Raw genomic sequence first — 14,444 nt, forward strand, 5'->3', positions numbered from 1 at the left:
TGCATCCATGTAATACTCAGTATATGTTGTTATTTCTTGGCATTATATTTATAATTGCGACAATCTAAATTTAGGCTTGTTGCTTTTGAATAGAGTATATTCTCTTCTGTTTTCGATTGCATTTAGCTTACTGCCCTGTTACAGCAATTTCCTTCCTCCATTTCTTCCTTTCTGGTTCCCTCAGTTCTTTTCTTCTTTCTTATTCTTCACTGTGATCACACTGATGATGAGTTTTTTTCTTTTTAGAGCTGAGATGTTACACAGAAGTTTTGGCTTCTAAGGCTTTGCTTCTTTGTTTTGTGTTGCCACTGCATTTCTGTCACAAATATGTATTGAATGCTTGCTGTATGCCTGACCTTCTAGATGTTGGGCCAAGGAACAAATAAAATAGTGTCCCTGTCTTTATAGAGTTTACATTCTAGAAGAAAAGCAGGACAGTAATCAAATAAGTAAATGTCAGATGTCACAAATGATAAGAGGCTGAAAATAGACAATGTTCCTGAGGATCTTGTGATTTGGAGATGCCTCTCTGAAGAGACGACAGTTTGGGCTTGAATGATAGCATAGCAAGGAGCTAGATCTCCCCCCCTCCACCCTCTCTTCCCCCTCTCTCCCTCCTCCCTCCTCTCTGCTCTCTCCTCTCTCTCCTCTCCTCTTTCCTCTCTTTTGAACTCTGGATTGCCCCTCACCCACCCTTCTTCCTTCCAGGTAGCTGGAATTACAGGAATGCACCAAGGTACTGGGGTTGGGGGCTAGATCTTAAGAAAAACCTGTAAAAGAACATCCAGGGAGAGTGAATAGAGAGCAACTAGATCTATACAAGAACAAACTGGTTCATTTCATTTATGGTGGGAGAAACCATTAGGCTGGTCAGAAAGGATAGAATGATATAAAAGGAAATCAGAAAGATAGTGTAGTCAGTATATGGAATATGTCTTTTCTCTCCTTGCTCTTTCTACCTGCATTTCCTTATTCATTTTCAAAAAGGAAATGAAGAAACAGTATATTTATGTTTGAAGTCTATAATACAGCATGCTCCAATACATTTTAGTTGAAAGAAGTGAAAATATTATCTCCTTACTAATGTAATTCACTCTTAATTACATCCTAGTGTACTTTGTTATTGGAAGACAAAGAGGTGAGTGAATTACAGTGATCATAACATTAACCTTAATCTTTGCATTCTCTATGGGAGCATTAGACTAGCTATTTTAGGGGTTATGATGTAAAAAGAATTGGGAACCCCATTTACACATGCACTGTGACCACTTTATTTGCTTATTTACCTATTGTATTTTATTATAATCAGAACCTACCTTTTAAGTTAGCATATATGTATGAGAGTGATTATTTATTTATTTTTATTTATGCATTCACTCATGCATGCATGCCAGTCCTGGGGCTTGAACTCAGGGCCTGGGCACTGTCCTTGGCTTCTTTTGCTCAAGGCTAGCCCTCTACCACTTGAGCCACAACATCACTTCTGGCTTTTTCTATGTATGTGGTGCTGAGGAATCAAACCTAAGGTTTCATGCATGCTAAACAAGCACTCTACTGCTAAGCCACATTCCCAGCTGATTTGCTATTTATAAGTTGTAATGCAGGTGAGTATAGACAGGACCAATATGTCCTTATTGATCATTTCAAAAGCAATTGTAACATATCTTTATTAGTAGCTCCTTAAAGATTAAGTTTTGTAGTTGTCTCTTTAGAAGCCTGGACTATTTTTTATGTATATGCATATCTACTTTTGTAAACATAGTGTTAAGATATTTATGTTTAAACATTTTTTATTAGAATTTCATATATATATATATATATATATTTTTTTTTTTTTTTTTGCCAGTCCTGGGCCTTAGACTCAGGGCCTGAGCACGGTCCCTGGCTTCTTTTTGCTCAAGGCTAGCACTCTTCCACTTGAGCCACAGCGCCACTTCTGGTCTTTTCTATATATGTGGTGCTGAGGAATTGAACCCAGGGCTTCATGTATACGAGGCAAGCACTCTTGCCACTAGGCCATATTCCCAGCCCCGTGAATTTCATATTTTTTTAATTTAGATTATTGCCATTGCTCATACTTCCATTAAAATGACCATATTGAAAACAATTACTTGTGATGAAAAATATACTATAATATGCTTTACTTTTTTAAAAACAAATTTAGTCTTGGCTAAAATGTGTGGATTTAGAAGTGCTAAGAGGTTTGCTTTTCTTTTCCTTTTTCAATATAGTACATAGTATCAGACCAATTACATGAAAATGTAGTATTTAAAACCTTTTCCACTTTTGGTATTAAAAATTGCTAACAATATGCAGTTTCCATAAAGTGTAGGCTATTACACATATTTAGAAGTGATGGAAGGAAACATTAAATTTGAAGAAAGCTGGCTTTAGTTCTTAAGTAGGTATGTGTACTGTCTGTGCATCTAAATTTATATTTGGATTTCGAATTCTTGTTAGAGTACTTTATGATGGAAGTAAAAGTTAATAGCAGAGGACAAGTAGTACAGGAAATGCTTTGAAATTATGGAATTAGGAATGATTTAGAGTGGGAATCTATCCTCACACATAGAAAGGTAGATAAAAAGAGCTGAGCTCGTTTACAATATTATTTTTAATACAATATTATTAACAGGCTCCAACCTTTCTCCTTCCAGGTACAAAGCAATATTGAATGGTTTTGCATGCTTTTCCAACTTTTGTTTACTTTGTTAAATCTATAACAAGGTAATCTGGTTCCTTTTGATTTTAGACAAAATTCAGATTGAGTCACTGTTTATAGGTTTTTAAAACATTTTAGCCCTGCACTGGTGACTCAGGCTTGTAATCCTAGCCATGCATGAAACTGATATTTGAAGATCCTGGTTCAAAGTCATCCCATGCTGGAAAGTCCAGGATACTTACATCCCATATACAACTCAAAAAAGCCAATGTGGCATTGTGGTTCAAGTGGTAGAGAGCTCGCCTTGAGCAAAAGAAGGTAGGGACAGCTTCTGTTCCCAGGGTTCAAGCCCTAGGACTGGCAAAAACAAACCAAACCAAACCCAAAAGGCAAAAAACAAAAGTTTTAGCTTGGTGCCTGATGATACTATTTAGCATGTGTTTAATTAGAGAGAACTCACCTATGGAAGGGCCAGATTACAAATGCTGTGGACTCTGTTCATTCCACATTACTGGCTCCCTGGGGAACAGCTCCACTATCTCCACAGCTGCCTTTCTGTGAATGATCTAAGATTCATGATCATGCTCGCTTCGGCAGCACATATACTAAAATTGGAACGATACAGGGAAGATTAGCATGGCCCCTGCTCAAGGATGACACGCAAATTCGTGAAGCGTTCCATATTTTTTGGTATTGGAAGTAGGAAATTGAAAGGGAATACCAAAATTGAGAGACACAGGGTTAAAAAAAAGACAAACAACTACAAAAGCAATACTTGCAAACCTGTTTGGTGTAAGTGAACTGAACACCTCAGGGGGGGAAAGGGAAAGGGGGAGGAGGGAGGGGGGTAATGAGGGACGAGGTAACAAACAGTACAAGAAATGTATCCAATGCCTAACGTATGAAACTGTAACCTCTCTGTACATCAGTTTGATAATAAAAATTTGAAAAAACAAAAAAGATTCATGATCTCCAGGTTCTGTGACATGAATAGTTTAGCCTCTGAGACTTTTTCTCCTCTGGCTTCTCAGTTTTTAATTCCTAGTGTTTTTGTTTCATTTTTTACATGGAGTTTTACATGCCTAATTCCTTAATATAGTCAGAAAGGAATGTGTTTTAGTAGTGTACAATGATTAACTAGTAAGTAGATAATTCCAAAACATTATGCCAGTGTAGGATTTTGGTCTGAAGTAGACTAAATTTTCAGGACATCAGATATTTTGTTTCTTCCTACCTGTGTGTGGTAAGCCATTGATAAAATCATAAAAAAGGAAACTGGTTCTTTCGCACACTTTCAGCATCTCTCTTCCCACTTGTGTAACATGGTTCTCTTCCTCTCCAATACTTAAAGTTCTTTGTGTCTAGAGACATTAGTAATTTCCTGCAATTATTTAACAAGTGAAAAACATTCTGAATGTATAGTATAGTATAGTGTGATATAATACAACAGTATAGTTTCATCAGCGTCAGAGGAAGATCTGCTTTGGAAGTAGGAAGAATTTGCAGCTTTTAAAGAGTTCAAACTGACAGATGGTTATACTTTATCAGATAGATCACACTGACCATGCAGGATCTAGAATCTTACCTAGAATTTTTTGTATTTGGTTCCAGTTATCTGTGGATTATTTTACAGGTAATGGAGAAATTGCTACAGATATAATGGTATAGTCTAATAAAACTCTGGCTTCCTAGATTTTCTTAACTTTGAAAGAATTTTAGAGCCAAATTGAAACCACTTATACAACTATAATAGAAAATAAATTTGATAATAAAAAGTAGAACAACTTAAGAGCTTAAAGAAAAAAACTATAACAATTTTATATTTTGTTTATACTTTTTTCTTAGTCTTAATTGTGCCTTTTTGTACATGCAGTTTTGGGTATGTGTATGTATACATACTTGGCTCCAACCTCTTGTTGGTTTGTACTCTAGAACTGGTTTTCCAATCTCTGTGTGCTCTTCTTTTCTTTATATTTCCATTGCTTGTGTTAAGAGAAGTTTACCAGAAGTGTCTGATTTGCTTTATTACAGGAGGGTTAAAGAAATGTTTTTTAAGACTGAGTTGCGGGCCTGGGAATATGGCCTAGTGGCAAGAGTGCTTGCCTCATATACATGAAGCCCTGGGTTCCATTTCTCAGCACCACATATACACAAAAAGGCCAGAAGTGGTGCTGTGGCTCAAGTGGCAGAGTGCTAGCTTTGAGCAAAAAGAAGCCAGGGACAGTGCTCAGGCCCTGAGTCCAAGCCCCAGGACTGGAAAAAAAAAAATACAACATCCATACTTATTAAAAGCTCTGGAGAGAACAGAAATAGATGGAACATTCTTCAAAACAATAAAAGTCATATACAACAGACCAACTGCTAACATCATATTAAATGGAGAGAAACTTAAATCATTCCCCCTAAACTCAGGAACAAGACAAGGATGCCCACTCTCCCCACTTCTTTTCAACATAGTGCTGGAATCCCTAGCCATAGCAATAAGGCAAGAGGAGGACATCAAAGGGATCCACATCGGCAAGGAAGAAATCAAGCTATCCCTATTCGCAGACGACATGATCTTATATCTGAAAGACCCAAAAAACTCAGTCCCCAAACTCCTACATCTAATAAACCATTTTGGCAAAGTAGCAGGATACAAAATCAATCCACAAAAGTCAGCATCTGTTCTTTACACCAGCAGTGTACAAGCAGAAAAGGAAATTATAGAAACAATTCCATTTACAGTAGCCAAAAAATAAAAAATAAAGTACCTAGGGATCAACCTAGCCAAGGACATGACGGACCTATTTAATGAGAACTATAAAAATCTAATAAGGGAAATCAAAGAAGACCAAGGAGTTGGAAAGCCCTCCCATGCTCTTGGGTAGGCAGAAGCAATATAGTGAAAATGGCCATATTGCCCAAATTGTTATACAAATTCAATTCAATCCCTATCAAAATCCCAGCCACATTCTTCACTGAAATAGAGAAAGCAATCCATAAATTCATATGGAACAGCAAAAGACCTAGAATAGCCAAAGCAATTCTAGGCAAAAAAAGCAGTGCAGGAGGTATCACAATACCAGACTTCAAGCTCCACTATAGGGCCATCATAGCAAAAACAGCCTGGTATTGGTATAAAAACAGACTGGAAGACCAATGGATCAGAATTGAAGATCCAGAAATAAAATTGCACTCTTACAGTCAGCTGATATTCGACAAAGGAGCTAAAGACATACAATGGAATAAACATAGCCTCTTCAACTACTGGTGCTGGGATAACTGGGCAGCCATATGCAGAAAACTCAAAGTAGACCCAAGCCTATCACCATGCACCAAGATCAACTCAAAATGGATCAAGGACTTCAATATCAGACCTGAATCCTTGAAACTACTGAAGGACAGAGTGGGAAAGACGCTAGAACTTATAGGCACAGGAAGGAACTTACTGAATATAGTCCCAGGGGCACAACAAATAGGGGAAAGACTCAACAAATGGGACTACTACAAATTAAAAAGTTTCTGCACAGCTAAGGACATAGCCACCAAAATAGAAAGACAGCCAACCATATGGGAAAGGATCTTTACCAGCACAGCAACAGACAAAGGCCTAATATCTGTCATTTACAGAGAACTCAAAAAGCTAAGCCCCTCCAAGCCCAATAAACCAATTAGGAAATGGGCAAAGGAGCAAAAGAGAGACTTCACAAGAGAAGAGGTAAAAATGGCAAAGAAACATATGAGGAAATGTTCAACATCCCTGGTAGTAAAGGAAATGCAAATAAAAACAACCTGAGATACTACCTCACCCCAGTTAGAATGGCCTATACTCTGAACTCAGGCAACAACAAATGCTGGAGGGGGTGCGGGGAAAGAGGAACCCTTCTCCATTGTTGGTGGGAGTGCAAATTAGTACAACCACTTTGGAGAACATTATGGAGGTTTCTCAAAAAGCTCAATATAGACCTACCCTATGACCCAGCCATACCACTCCTAGGCATCTATGCTGAACAGCAGGTCCCAAGATATCAAAAAGACATTTGTACTTCCATGTTTATCGCTGCACAATTCACAATAGCCAAAATATGGAAACAACCCAGATGCCCCTCCACAGATGAATGGACCCAAAAAATATGGTACCTATACACAATGGAATACTACATAGCAATTAGGAATGGTGAAATACTGTTATTCGCAGGGAAATGGTCAGAACTTGAACAAATAATGTTGAGTGAGACAAGCCTAGAACACAGAAAAAAAAGGGGGCATGAACTCCTTGATAAATGACTGTTAAGATGGGGTGTCGGAGATACAGTAGAGACCAGGTCTGTGAAACCAAAAACTGCTTGTCATATGGTATTTCCCACAGGATTGGGGCAGCGACCCAACGTTAAGTAACTAAAACCAAACAACTACTCTACATATAAAGGTAAAAAATAGGGCTGGGGATATAGCCTAGTGGCAAGAGTGCCTGCCTCGGATACACGAGGCCCTAGGTTCGATTCCCCAGCACCACATATACAGAAAACGGCCAGAAGCGGCGCTGTGGCTCAAGTGGCAGAGTGCTAGCCTTGAGCGGGAAGAAGCCAGGGACAGTGCTCAGGCCCTGAGTCCAAGGCCCATGACTGGCCAAAAAAAAAAAAAAAAAAAAAAAATAGACCTCTCAGTGGATCACAATAGCTCAAAAGCTTTGTATGTACGTTCATATAAGACTACTGTTGACATATTGTCTAATGTCGACATTACATTTAAAGCCCTAGGCGAATTTTCTTCAGTGTAGGCCACGTGGCTACTGTGTATGTTCTTGGTACATTGTGTATTGTGTATATGTCTACTTGACCTAGGGAAGGGAAAGAAAAACAGGGTGTAAGATATCACAAGAAATGTACACACTGCCCTACTATGTAACTGTACCCTTTTTGCACAACACCTTGTCAAAAAATTGTTTAATTAATAAATTAAAAAAATCGTCTTAACAAATTAAAAAAAAAGACTGAGTTGTAACCACTCGTGAAATACTACTAAGTAGATACTCAATAATTATTTGCTCAATAAAAATTAAACATGCATATGCCCTATAATTTATCCATCTTAAATTTTTTTTCCGTGGTTTTGGGGCTTAAACTCTGGGCCTGTACTTTGTCACTGAGCTTCATTTGCTCAAGGCTAGTTAGTGTTCTACCACTTGAGCCACAGCACCACTTTCTCCCTTTTCTGAGTAGTTTATTGGAGATAAGATTCTCAAGGACTTTCCTGCCTAGGCTGACTTTGGACTGTGATCCTCACATCTCAACTTCCTGAATAGCTAGGATTACAGGCATGAGCCATCAGTGCCTGGCTCCATCTATTCCTTTAAAAAAAATTTAATTTTATTGTCAAGGTAATGTACAGAGGGGTTGCAGTTACATATACAAGGTAGTGAGTACATTGCTTGTCAAACTTGTTACTCCCTCATTTATCTCCTTCTTTTGCTCCTCTCAATCCCCCCTCCCCCCAAGTTGTACAGTTAATTTCCAACATATTGTTTTGCATTGGTTTGCCCTTTATCCTTTTTCTCACCATTTTGATGTTCCCTTTCCCTTCCCTAATTCTGATAAACCTATATACAATGCCTAGGATACCAAAATCGAATACCATGACAACAGGGAATAAACCAGATGAAGGAAAATCACAAGAAAAAAATAATTTCACACAGTACATTACTATAACAACAGTGAAAAACCATTTGTTTCCATATCATGGAGTTCATTTCGCTTAGCATCATCTTATATTCTTTAAGTGCAGCATATGCAAGAGAAATTTCCACCTATGTGTAGAGACCAGAAGAAGTAATAATATTTAGAGCATAATTATGACAACTGTGTTCAACTTAAGGATCTATAAACAGTCAAATGATTAAATACTATATTCATGTATTGGAATGATTTATGGTGTGGGTGCCTAAGTTGGTTCACAGACATTCAAATTAACTATTTACCTTAAATGTTAAATGTTTATCTATGTTGTTACTTGTTTGCAATTGAACAGCTTTAAGTTCAGAGTTATTGTATAATTCTACTGCTACTGTATAACTCTAAAAATCTGAGGATTCCTTCCTTTTTTTCTTTCTTCATTTTACATTTATTGTTTTTCAAGTATAAGTGCTAGTTTCCCTCCCTCCCTCCCTGCCTTTGCTCCTGTAAAAGTGTTTATTAGTGATATATAGTTGGAAGAAAAAGCAAAATTGGCTTAATAAGAAGTGTATACTTTGGCTATATGTGTTTATTATTTTGTTATAAATAGTATAAAGCATTTCTTTCTTTCTTTGGAAAATATTAGCCGTAATTAGTAAGATGAACAACATAGAAACTTTTCACTACAGTGAAGCAGTGCATTTTGGTGATGATAAGGGTGTGGCAGGACCTTTATGGCATCCAGGAGCAGAGAGAATGAGACCAGGGATGAGACACAACCTTTATTGAAAGGCCATCCCCCAGTGACCCACACCCCCCTGGTAGGTCCAACTTCCCAAAATAGCTCCACCAGTTGGGGTCCAAGCATTTACCATGTGAGCCTGTTAAGACTCCTTAACAGAAGTCCTTTTCTGAGATTTGGAAATATCAAGTTTATATGGCCTCATAATAAATTGACCCCTATATTGTTACAAAATATCCTTCTTTTCCTGATTATATGTTAATATCTAAAAATTTCAATGACAAGAACAGCATTATTATTGATTTATAAACCAATATATAAAGGAAATACAAATAGTATTGTGTTAGGACAGAGGTAAAAAATGGTAGAGGACAATGAGGGGTATTGTATAGTTATCCTATAACTATTTCATGCATAGATTAGGCTTGTGTACTTGTATATGTGAAAATTAAATAGGACACCAAATTTAGGTAATTAATCACATTCTCAAATTGAAAGATAAATGGATTCTCAATAATATTTAATATTCGTAATTAATGGTTGCAAGAGCTCAGTGCTTTGACTAAGTGACTCAACTCTTTTGCTTTTAAATAATTGAATTGTAACTCACAACCTCAGCATTTGAGGGTTTGTTTGTTATGACTCTTAAATGTCAGAAGATACCTTGTAGGGAAAAAATATCCTGCTTTTCTTATGTTTTATTATGTTAAAAGAAGAAAAGCATAATGTAACAGTCACAATTATATTGTGTCACATTAGATAGAACATGACAGAACATGTATTTACAAAAGTACATTCTTCTTTAATGCTAGATGACTGCTCTGAATTTGGAAATGAACCATCTGCTTATCATTTAAATTCCTGGATAACTTACCAACCTATATCTCTAAACAGAAGTAACATTCTTCATAACCCAAACCACTGCTAAGGTCCATTGTCTCCATATGTAATGTGTATTTCCTGTGTACTGAATGAAAACAGATTATGACATTTATGATGTCTAAAAAGATCAAGTTGATTTCATTAAGATGAAAGAATCAGTCATGAATTATACTGTCAGCATTTCAAATTGCTACAATACAGCTGGACATATGTATTCACACTTTGGTTAACCACATATCCCTAAACAGTAAGTAGTAGCACTTATGTGACATGGTCTAAGTAACTACTTATTTGTCAGCTCATACATCTCACATTTATTCAAGATTTATTGTTTTTCAGGTATAGGTGCAAAGTTACAATGATAGATGAATATGATCTCAAATCTGATGAGAATTTTAGATGAGTAAGAAATTACTATGTAGGATGTTAAGTTGTTGAAGAAAGATTCAGGCATGCCTCTTAAGTTTCTGTTTAGTTGAACAAATGGTGATTTGAAATACAAGTACAAATATAGTACAAATATACCTGCAAGTGAAGGTGAGATCATTGATAATTGGTTGCTTATTTACCAGTTTATATTTATGATACTGATTTTGCTTAATTATCAAGTTACATATACACTAGAATAGTGGTTCTTAACTGGTGGTTATGTGTAGAATATTGTATGGAATATAGGATTTTCATGACAATTTAGCCTTCTGAGTCTCCACAAATATGGCATATGGACTCTGTCATTGCTAGCTTGGACTATCCACCTCAAACATTTATTTGGGTTTAGTATTTCTGCTACTTTTGTGCTGCTGTTTAAATGAATTTAAGATGAAATCTGAGGCATGTAATTGGTGTCTAAATCAAATAAATGTCTTTTCTAAAAAAAATTCCATTCCAGTAGTATTTTTCCAATGTTTAGTGGGAATTAAATTAGGAGTTTTTTGAGAACAACTTTTTAGTGATTTGGGGGAAAGAAGGAGTACAAAGCTACATTGTTTCAAAAACAGAGCTTTATTTTCCCTTGTTGAAAATTAGCTGTTTTAAGTTAACAGTTTGATGAATTTTACTATCAATTATTTTATAAGTAATTATTTCTTCTCTAAAAAGTTTCTTTGCCCCTTTGTTTTTCTTGAGTTCCTTGTCCCCATATTCCAGACCCTAGGTAATTCTTCTGAGTAGCTAGGATTACAGGTGTGAACCGATGGTGCCCTGTTAACAACTGTTTATTTTGCACAACTTGGCAGTCCAGCAGTGGCTTGCACTGGATTGCTCCTTACTATTCCATTTGACACTGACCGGCACAGTTTGGAAGCAGATGGTGGGAATATTCAGTCTTGTGAGATTCACTCATGACTGGCACCCAAACTGGGTTTCTCAAAGAGCTGTGTTTTGGTAGAGCTGAGGAGTCTCTGTTTTTATGTAGCTTCTTGAGTTTTAACTTACATACTAGCTCGAGGCTCCCAAGGAATACATCCAAAGACAGTGAGAAACCAGGCGGTTATCTTTTGCTTTTTATGACTTACCCTTGATTTGAAATCACTTTTCTACCTTATTTTATTAAAGTTTATAAAAGTAGTTTCGAATGCTCCAAATTCAAGAGGAAGGACATTCAATGCTCCTATTAAAAGAGCACATGTGCAATAGCATATATATCTTATAGCTACAGCATGCCATGACAAATTGTTTTAATGTTTTGTTCTCTCTTTCCCCATGAATATAATGGCTTTTTGCCTAAACCAAGATTATGAGGATTTTTTTCAATGTTCCTACCCAGTTTTATGGCTTGAGCTCAGACATTTAAATCTGTGATTCATTTTGAGTTAGTTTATATGCATAGAATAAGGTAAGTGTAGTGGTTTTTAATATTTCCATTCAGTTATTTTAGCTCCACTGGTTGAAAAGACTATTTGTTCTTCAGTGGGAGCTTTGGTACAATTGTTGAAAGTTGGTTGGACATACAGTCAAGTGGTCAGTTTCCTCAGGAATGTGTGCTAGATTTTGATTGTGATTGTTTTGATATTAGGATCAATTTAGAGATTTGATATTATTGATCTTTTCTGTTTATAATCATGCCATAATTTCTCCACTTTTGACTCTTTACTATCTTGTAAGGTTGCATTTTAGTTTTTAGTGTTTAGGTATATACTTCTTTTGTTAAAGTTATCCCTTCTTCAAGGGAAATTTTTTTTTTTCAGGTCCGAGACTGTCACTTGAACTCCATACCTGACACTTGCTCATTGGCTAGTGCTCTATCAATGAACCAAGCCTATTCCAGGGGAATTTTTTAAAAAAAAGTTCTTTTCTTCTAACCATTATTGCCAAGCTAGAGAAAAGATTGAATATCGGATAACAATACTGTATTTTGTGACTTTGCTAACGATGTAGTTAGATCATTTTCTTATTAATTTCTTAGTGTTTTTCTGTTTACATAATCAGGTCCTATGTGAATTTAGAAATTTTTATTGCTTTCATTCTAATGTATGTCTTTTTCATGTGTTACTTCACTGGGTAGGGCCTTAGCAAAAGTAATGCTCAGAGTTCAAACGTTGTTACTGTAAGGCAAACAAACAAGTAAATAAACAAATAAATAGAAATTACTCATTTTACTTAACAGACTAGTGACTGAAAAAACAACAACACCCAAATCTCACATTGTAGAAATATACTGAAAAGTTGTATTTATAGTATCATATACCTAAAAGGAAGAAAACAAGATGATATAAGGAAAGTATGTATTGTGAAGAAATAATTATGGAAGACTTGCCAAATTCTCTGAAACCATACATATATATTTCCAGGCTCAGGGTACTTAGTGAATTGTAAAGAAAAAAATTCCCATTTAACAAACTATTAAAAAAGTGCTAAAATTCAAATGTAAGTGGAAAATAATTGTAAATACCCAGAACACACACATATACATACTCCTAGTCTCTCTCTCCCCCCTCCCCCCTCCTTCCCCCTCCCTCCCCCTCCCTCCCCCTCCCCCCTCCCTCCCTCCCTCCCTCCCTCCCTCCCTCCCTCCCTCCCTCCCTCCCTCCTTACATCCATCTCTCCTGTCCTCCTCCTCCCCTCCCCCTTCTCATGTAGTAAAATACTATGGCTATAAAGTTGAAGGAAATATTTTCTTCATCACAAATGAAAACCTGACATGTGCACAATCCTTCATGTTGAGAAATGACAGTTCACATGACTAAACAGTTGCCTTATAAAAAGTGGCTTTCTTTATCAAGAATTAGAAGAACAAGGCCTGCAAGCCCAATTCAGCCTCTCACCTATGTTTTAAATATAAAGCTATAAAGACACACCACCACGACTATTACTCATCGTAGCTGTTTCAAACTAATAGCAGAGCCAAACAATTGGCAGCAAAGACTGTGGTTCACATATGTGAGCAGAAAATATTTAATATCTATTTGCCTCATTAGAAAAGAATGTATGGGGCTATTGATTTATTTTAATACAAGCACACATTACACAGTACATGGTATCTACTAGATAAATCCTAGGCAATTAGTTATCAGAATAAATATATTCAGAACATTTTTACTGTTGTTTACTTTTTTCTCTTTCTAGTAGTAACTTATTTTGAATCTCTCAGTGAATTATAGATTAGTTACATTCAAGTTGTGCTACATTCTCATAATTCAACATTTGCCCTGAAAACTTTTTTTTTTTTTTGGCCAGTCCTGGGGCTTGGACTCAGGGCCTGAGCACTGTCCCTGGCTTCCTTTTGCTCAAGGCTAGCACTCTGCCACTTGAGCCACAGCGCCCCTTCTGGCCGTTTTCTGTATATGTGGTGCTGGGGAATCAAACCCAGGGCCTCATGTATATGAGGCAGGCACTCTTGCCACTAGGCCATATCCCCAGCCCTGAAAACTTTTGATTTTTCTAACATTTGCTCTGAAAAAATTTTATTTTCTAACATAGTGTTTGTGTCAGCTACTTTTTTCCACCAGCCCTGTGTGTGTATGCGTCTCTATGGATGTGTGTGAGTGAGAGAATATCTGTGAGTGTGTATGTATTTGCGTTTAGGAATATTGTAGATTGTGACTTCTCATTTGAAGAGCTGTAGAAATAAATTTGCACGATTTTATGAATTCCATGCTGTATTTTGCCGGTGAAGTAGAGTTAAGGGAGTTACCCTGTCATTCATAATCGCCACAGTCTGAAGATGCAGGCTGTGTATTCCTTTAGTGTTTTTTTTAATGCTGATGCAGGTTTGTACCAATGAAGATTAGGGTTTTAAACTTAAGGATGCCTTAGCAGCCCTGCATTCTTTTTGTCTTTCTTTTGCATTATTGTCCCCAGTGTCCTGAAGGGAAGAGAAGGATACCCATGAAGGAGAAGGCTGAGAGTTTAGTTATATTCATACTCTTTTCTTTTAGCACAACTTACAGACCACAATGTGTGTTCCCAATCTTTTCTTCAGCAAGAATGTTGTTCATTCATTCTTCATTTTCTTTTCTGTATCTTATCTTCCTCCACTTTACTCACCAATGACTTCTACCTGGCT

At 36.7% G+C, this 14,444-nt stretch overlaps 1 protein-coding gene and 1 non-coding gene across 3 annotated transcripts in view; both read left to right on the plus strand.

Annotated features, from left to right (window-relative positions):
• The window catches only part of Tmem135 (transmembrane protein 135), a 178,494-nt gene that overhangs the window by 56,807 nt on the left and 107,243 nt on the right, over positions 1 to 14,444 (plus strand). The window lies entirely within an intron of this gene.
• LOC125362814 lies at positions 3,244 to 3,350 on the plus strand. The gene has a single exon (XR_007213117.1). It is a non-coding gene; the product is annotated as a U6 spliceosomal RNA (small nuclear RNA).

The sequence above is a fragment of the Perognathus longimembris genome, chromosome 13 (genome assembly GCF_023159225.1).
Source record: "Perognathus longimembris pacificus isolate PPM17 chromosome 13, ASM2315922v1, whole genome shotgun sequence".
Lineage (NCBI taxonomy): Eukaryota > Metazoa > Chordata > Mammalia > Rodentia > Heteromyidae > Perognathus > Perognathus longimembris.